Consider the following 8,566-nt stretch of genomic DNA (forward strand, 5'->3'; position numbering starts at 1 on the left):
GAATACAGAATGTCATCTCTCTAGAGTTCTATGGGATAAATAACTGAGGAAATAACTGAGTTAGGGCTGAGCTCTTTTGTTCCCCTCCCACTTAGAACAAGCAGGATCTTCTTAAATGCAGGTGCCAATAGCTAGACACAAAGGATGCTCCTGCACCTTCAATAGCTTCCTGGCAAAATAATGAAGTACGTCGCCTGCACTGACTGTGCAAAATTTTAAAGCTTCTTAGACTGGAGTTGTAAAGCCTGTTATTAAAGGTTCTTGATTATTAGGGTGGCAATTGTGGATGTTGCAATGCATGTTCAAGTTACACTGAAATCAGTGCATTTTGTAGGTGAGAAACTAGGTCAGGATTGCAGTCTGAAGGCTTTTTCTGATCTGTTTCCATTTTGGCATGAAGTCTGGAATGGAGATGGAAGTGGGGGGAAATTCCATGAAGGATCCTTGCATTTTTTGGCTGAGCTGCTCTTTTTCTCTCTCACACACACCCCTCATTCATCTTTATTTTATAGGGATCCACAGTATGCTGATGAAGGGAAGGAATTGGTAGGAACGCATCCCATAACAGCTGTGAACATTTTCACAAACTGACTCAGTGAACATCTGGGCAAGTCTCAGCAAGAGCTCTCTTTTCCAACTGATATTGCTAATACATACCAAATCAGCAGGGGCTGGAAAACTATTTGCTCCACTATGCTACTAACAAACAAACTTGCATTAACAAAACAACTATGAAATCCTGGAAATTGCCAAGACTTGCTATTCTGCAGAAGCTTCCAGTTTTGAAGGAAATACTACGAAAGTCAGGGGAGAGACCTCCCAAAAATAATCACCTCCCTTGCCAAAATTATTTCTCATGAGTCAGCTCGCTGGTTATATATCCTCAATGATAATTGTTGGGTGACTGTCTCATTCCCCCCTAACACAGAGAACCAACAGCTATATGATGTTGTCATTAAACAGTGCCGGAGCTTTATGCTCTGACATTGGGGGATGGAGAGCAGGTGGGGGTGGGGCTAACATGCATCCTGGGGGCGTGGTGCACATCCTGGGGGCGTGGCACCCAGTGCGGGAGGGGGGAGCTGTGATAGCACCCCACTGGGATTGCACTGCCAGGGGCAGTGCGCTTCCCCCCACACTCCTCTTCCTCCGCCAGTGTCATTAAGAGATTTGGTTTTTTCGAAATGACACTTGGCACTCTCTCTCTCTCTCTCTCTCTCTCTCTCTCTCTCTCTCTCTCTCTCTCTCTATTTGTTATACTCAAATGTGTCTGGATGAAATGACAGATGCCCTGTGGATGAGTGGTTTCTGGATCGAGGAATTGGGTGGACTGCGTTTTCCTGATGTAACTGAACTCTCCCTGAAACGATGCCTTATGAGGAACGGCGAAGGGAGCTGGGCATGTTTAGCCTGGAGAAGAGGAGGTTAAGGGGTGATATGATAGCCATGTTCAAATATATAAAAGGATGTCACATAGAGGAGGGAGAAAGGTTGTTTTCTGCTGCTCCAGAGAAGCGGACAGGGAGCAATGGATCCAAACTACAAGAAAGAAGATTCCACCTAAACATTAGGAAGAACTTTCTGACAGTAAGAGCTGTTTGACAGTGGAATTTGCTGCCAAGGAGTGTGGTGGAGTGTCCTTCTTTGGAGGTCTTTAAGCAGAGGCTTGACAACCATATGTCAGGAGTGCTCTGATAGTGTTTCCTGCTTGGCAGGGGGTTGGACTTGATGGCCCTTGTGGTCTATTCCAACTCTATGATTCTATGAAAAAGCAGGCACAAAAGGGATTTTTTTTGGTGGGGGAGATGCTCCTTGATTCATCATTGTTACCAGAGGCTCAAGCAGCTGTGGTGCCTAGAGCACCTTTTACCTTTACAACAGGGGTCAGCAACCTTTTCCAGCCATGGGCCAGTCCACCATCCCTCAGACCATGTGGGGGGCTGGACTGTATTGGGGGGGATGAACGAATTCCTATGCCCCACAAATAACCCAGAGATGCATTTTAAATAAAAGGACACATTCTACTCATGTAAAAACATACTGATTCCCAGACCATCTGCAGGCCAGATTGAGAAGGCGATTGGGCCTTAGGTTGCCTATCCCTGCTTTACACCAACCAAAGCAGTTCATAGATAAGGATAGTATTGCCACGGTGGTCCATGCATTGGTAAACTCAAGACTGGGCTATTGTAAAACACTCTTGTGTGTCACTGCCCTTAGAGTTTGTTGGGAAGTTGATACTGGTGCCAAATACAGTGGCTAGGTTGCCAACTAGATCTTCTTACCACAATCATGTAAAACCTTTTTGAAGGAACTGTGCTGTTTGCCAATTTGTTACAGAGCCAACTTTAAGATTCTTCTATTGGCCTATAAGGCTCCAAACAACTTGGGAGCTGGTTATGTGAAAGAACTTCGTCTCTTGTGTGAACATGCTATATTTGGAGGATGCCATGACCGGAACTAATCCATCCTGACATGACCCAGGTGGTGATACCTATTTTATGGTCTCCCTCTCACATGCAGCAGGCATCCTCAGTAGTGTGCTCTCACCATCTATTCAGATGTATTTATTCGCCCTGACGTTTGCCAGCTATTTCTACTTTATTCTGTAATTATATTGAATTGTTCTTTGTTAATATTGCACCACTCCTTGAAGTTTTCTTTTAAATGAAATGTGGTATAAAATTATTTTTAAATTAATAAAATAATTCAAATGGGCACATGCATGTTAAGTGTGCAGATTACTTTGCTTTAAAAAAGGACTTACAGAACAACCTAACCGCAAAATATACTCTCAAAATACAGTGATTTCATTCAATTTAATCTTAAATAAAGAGAAGGCTTTTCGATCTTGCTGAGAATTTTGCCCTCCAATGTACGTATTTTGTTACTGTGTATAAATTTAATTCTAAAAGATATACTTTCCTTTTGGGGTATATTTGCTATAGGCATACAGATATTATGATCTTCAGTTCCACGTTTGAGAACAGGCAATCCCAAATGGATGCTTGCTGTCTTTTTTTGGGGGGGGGATGGAAGAAGCAATGATGTAAAAGAAATTACAACAGTGTCATCAGATAGCAGTGGGTGTGTCTTTCAAAACAGAAGAATACTATTTTGTGGTTGAAAAATAGAGGTGAACAAAGGCTGCCTTCAAACTCCCAATACTTATTTCTTAGCATTTCAAAACTATGACACATATTCCAATTTAGATTTTTAGTGGCTTCTATACAACTATTACGCATACAGCATTAGGTGATTTAAGTATAGAGCTCAGTGTCCTAGTTGCTGACCAATATTTTTCATTGTTTTCTTGGGCTCCACCGGTCTAGCTGATGCAGCTATCCATTGTTGGTTGCAGGCCACAATTCATTTACCCCAGATGACGTGAAAGACGATGGTGGGTTTGTCTTTTTCTGGGTTTTGCCATTCTCTTTCTTAGCCACTTTACCTTCTATTATGCACATATGGGTGAGAGGGTCATTTCAGGGAGATACAAAGACTGCTATGAATGAGCATCTGAATCTCTAGTCTAGGGGATTTTATAAATCTAGTTTATTTATTTATTTTTGTGTATAATGATGAGGAAATGTCACCCAATCAGCAGCATGTGTAGAAGGGGCGATGTCTAGCGCCAGGCTAGCCAATGAGTGTCCTCCAGATGTTTCTTGGTGTATTACCAGAAATTCACAACTTTGCACATTAAACTGTTGGAGTGATGGCTGCCCCTATGCCAATGTCGTGCCTCCAGACACTGTAGACTACAACTCCCACCACTCCTGACCATTGGACCTGCTGGCTAATGGGTGTTGGTCCACAACATCTGGAGGACACTCATTGGCTAGCCTGGCCCTAGACATAGCCCCTTCTACACATGCTGCTGATTGGGTGACATTTCCTCATCATTATACACAAAAATAAATAAATAAACTAGATTTATAAAAGCAGTAACAGTGAATCATATTCTGCATAGAATAGCAATACTGTACAGATATAGACATTTTAATTGATGTATTAAGGGGATCCCCCCCCCACCAGAAAATGGATAGAGAAAGATGGGCTGAGTAGGGAAAGCAAAACATTTCTTGAAATTAGCTTATTAGCAAGCATTTTCTCTTTACCACTTGAAAATGGTTAATGAAGCTGAACTGAAGTAGCATGCTCCCTAGTCAATAACATCAGGCAGTAGTGCCAAAAGCCCTCTGTCCCGAGAAGTTCATGCTGCTATCAAATGCACTGGCCTGTTTTATGACAGAGCTTTGATTGTTTCCCCTCCTCACAGTGACATCCACTGGGAACACAGAGATTATGGTCAGAGCAGCTTAGTTACACTCTGCGAGGCCTGCCTCCGTACTTTTGGAGATATGTGCATACCACTTCTTTTCTAAAACACCTGAAGCTAATCAGATGGCTCAATTGGCGGAACATTCTGACATTTTTTCCCCCTACAGGAGATGTCATATATCATTTAACACGGTGTTCATTGCACTGCCTGGTTCCATAAGTGTTGTCAGGAATCTGGATACATGTGCGAGAGAGAGAGAGGAGGGGAGAGAGAGAGAGAGAGAGAGAGAGAGAGAGAGAGAGAGAGAGAGAGAGAGAGAGATCCTCATTATTATTATTTTAAACTCACAAATGTTATGGTAAATTAAACACGTCTCCTCTACTGAGCAAAGGTGCAGGACTCATGCACAGCTCAATTAGGCTCTGATGTGAGACAAATGTAGTAGAATATTTCCACTTGACAATTGCCTGGTTCTTTGTGGTGCCATGTTTTAGAATACAGTGGTACCTCGGGTTACATACGCTTCAGGTTACATACGCTTCAGGTTACAGACTCCGCTAACCCAGAAATAGTACCTTGGGTTAAGAACTTTGCTTCAGGATGAAAACAAAAATCGTGCTCCGGCGGCATGGCAGCAGCGGGAGGCCCCATTAGCTAAAGTGGCTCTTCAGATTAAGAACAGTTTCAGGTTAAGAAGGGACCTCCAGAACGAATTAAGTACTTAACCCGAGGTACCACTGTACCAGTATAATGTGTAAACAGTCTATTCCTCATTTTGGTTTGTAATACATGGGGCCGGGGCTGGGGAGAGGGGAGAGAAAGGAGCTTCTAAACCAGTGGTTGGTTCCCAAACATTTCTGGGGCACCACCCCCTTGTTCCCATAAACTCATCTCCAGTGCCTCTGAAGGGGCCATGTCTTTCACTTCCTACCCTAGAAAAGCATTAATAATAAGGCAATACCCACAAAGGAAGATAACAGCACAATAAAATTCAAAACAGTAGCAATTAATGGCAGATTTCCTCAAAATCCAATAAAAAGTATTTGATTTACTTAATTAAACAACGCTGATGAACATGGTCCAGTGATACCAGCTTTTCATAGTTATTTACATTTCCAGCGCGTCCCTACCTCTCCCTTGCATCTTAGCACCCCCTTAGGTAATCCCATTGCCCCCCCCCCACCCCAAGGAACAGCTCCACCCACTTTGGAACCACTGTTTGAAACAAATCCCTGGCCTAGTCTGACACTTTGCATTGCCGCTGTTGAGGTGATAAGACACCACAGAAGATAAGAACTTGTTTATCTCACTTATGGCTGTATAGATGATGACATTTCATCAGATACCAGCTTTTTCTCAACTCTGCAGTGAGGAAAAGACACCTACACAATTCCCTCACCTGTGCTACTCTTCAAAACACAGGTGCGCTGTTTTCCACAGCACCTGGTAACCTTCTACCTTAAAACAACATTGGGAGAACATCCCTACTGCTGCCTTGTCCCCTTGGCCAGTACAGCTTCTCTGAGGATGAGGTTTGAAGAGGAATAAAAGCAGATAAGGGCTGCTGGGACCAGTATTTATTTGCAATCTATACTGGAGCCTTTATATTCATATAGTGGGAATCAGGTAGAGTTCCTTGAACTGGAATGGTAGCAACTTCCTTTACAGAATGTTCCAAAGTGCAAAATAGTTAGCTTTGCATCCAAGAGACCTTGCTTTAGAGTTGTGTTCTTCCAAATTTCTAAATCATGTTGTTGTTGTTTCGAGCTCCGCCTTCCTTCAATACAGAGATTATGTAATCAATGCTTTCTTTGTTTTTGCTCTGAATTGTAGTGTCAGCAGGAATTGGATTTCATCAAGGAGGTATGTGCTATGATGAGTTAATATACAAGTACGTCAGTATTTGCAAATTACATATATACCGGAGTAAAAAGGGAGGGCATAGCTCAGTGGTACACCATCTGCTTTGCCTGAAGAAGGTTCCAAGGTCAATCCCTGGAATCTCAAGGCAGGACTGAGAAAGACCTCTGACTGATAGCCTGCAGTGCTGCTGCCAGTCAGTGTAGATAATACTAGCTAGATTGATCAATGGTCTGTCTTGCTATATGGCAGCTTCTTATGTTCCCAGATAGAAAGGGCCTTGAAATAATGGAATATTCAGGGAATGCCTATGTTTGTGACATTTATTTATTTATTTATTTATTTATTTATTTATTTTAGGGTCAATTTTTCCCAAGGTGGGTGCTTGCCTCTTCTAAAATTATGTGCATGCACAGCAGCACACTGCTGCAAAAGCCCCATCAGGTTTACATCTGCCTGTGTGTGTGTTATGGCTAGCAAGATGTGAGGATCACGGGAGCGGCCCTGATGCAACCAAGGCATGTGTGCTGGCTTGTCTATTTTTGCATGATTGTTCTGTGAGTCACTGTCATCCATGGCAAATAAATGCTAATTTTTGTGCAGCATAAGCAGCTCTCTACAGTATGCACATATAGTATAATTAGACTCCAGATACATTGTTATTAAAGCTCTCCTACAGTTGCTGTTGCTGCTATCGCCACATCTCCCTTTTCTTATTTCAGTACCTTCTGTTGATTCTCTAGGACTTTGGCGGCAAGAATTCTGGGTGCAAAGACCCAGAGTAATCATTTGCAACTAAAGTTATGCCTTAAAAAAAGAGAGAACAGTATTTGGAAGGCTATACTTGGATCGTTTTTGTCGTTTGGCAAGGATTTGCAAGTTTGAAATGACTACACCATGCAAAAATAGATTAACACCTAGAGACTTGTAGTGACTGCAAAATATTTTTATGGTAAAGTCACCAATAGTTGGTTAGCAAGGAAATAGATATTCAAAAAGTTCTCAAAAGGCAAAGAAATCAGGGGAAAGATTTAAAGAAGAAGAAGCAAAGAGAAGCACAACAGGTTAGTACGTAAGAGCAAGCAGTCCATTGGGAACATATCTTACGTTAGCCCTCCTGAAAACTGAGATGGATGGGAGGTGACTAAGAAGGACACAGCTGTGTTCTTGTGCAATGATATATTTATTTTGACTGTGCCTGAGTCCAGTAAGAAAGAAGCAGTGCTCTTACACAGTCTCCATTCATTTCAGAGGAGTCAACGTAAGACATTCCTGGGACATCCTATCCAGTAGCTCTCCAACTTCCTTTATACCTTTTATGATAGTGTCTCACTGTCTCAGATACAAGCTGCGGGGAAACTGTTAATGTTTCTGCCCAGGGAATATGTCTAAAGCACGCTTGTGATATAAATATTTGCTAATAGTGTAATGGGCTGAGGTAAGGTCCATGATTCAGCCAAAATCAAATCTAAATTATTTTCCTTTGCTTATAAACACAATCAAAGGCATCCTGCCTGCTTTGTGGTTTTCCTTCTTCATTAGGTCTTTTAATACAGTTGTGTCATCACCCTCCTGAATAAAAGAGACGCTTTGACGTCACCTTGCCTGTGTTCAGTCTTTGACTGTTTGAATCTAGGGCTACTGAGATTATTTTGAAATCATTTTGTCTGGCAGATGCATAGCTTTGTAGCCCCCCCCCCCGGTTGTGTATTATCCACAAGCCACTCTGAGCCAAATCGCAAAGGGCGATATAAATCTAAGCAACAACACCACAGACTAAACCTAAAGAGGGTGATTTGGAAAGCGTGGTCCTCTTTGTATGATGCAAACTATCCAAAGATGCGTTCCTCCTCTTGCTACTGCATGGCTCCTGAGAGCTACAGTGGTCAGGGTGTAGGACTAGGATTGGGATTTGAGACAGGACTAAATGACCTTGTATTTTTGACTGTCAGTCTAACCTAAATCATGACTCGTGAGCCACGGGGTTATTGTGAGAGTAAAATAGAAATGGGGAGATGAACTCTGAATACTGTATACAGAACGCTGGTGATAATATTGACTAGTAGCTAGGTGATGTGGCACATTAAAGTTATCTTCCAACCTCTTGCATTAATAGTGTCACGAGTCTGGACTACCTTGACTAGCACAAATGGCCTGCCTGTTACTCTGCTTGTGTGTCTGCTGTATGGGGAAGTTGATTAAAGATCTTTGTTTGTTTATTTATTTGTTTGTTTACAGCATTTACATGCCACCTCATTGCATATATTTCTTTAGGTATCTTAAAATAAATATGTAAGGAACCATTTTAATGGTCCTTTATGGCCTGGAAATCTCTCCCCTGCCTTTGTTGTTGTTGTTTAGTCATTTAATCGTGTCTGACTCTTCGTGACCCCATGAGCATGCCAAGCACTTCTGTCTTCC

The sequence above is a fragment of the Podarcis melisellensis genome (genome assembly GCF_964234715.1).
Source record: "Podarcis melisellensis genome assembly, chromosome: 3".
Lineage (NCBI taxonomy): Eukaryota > Metazoa > Chordata > Lepidosauria > Squamata > Lacertidae > Podarcis > Podarcis melisellensis.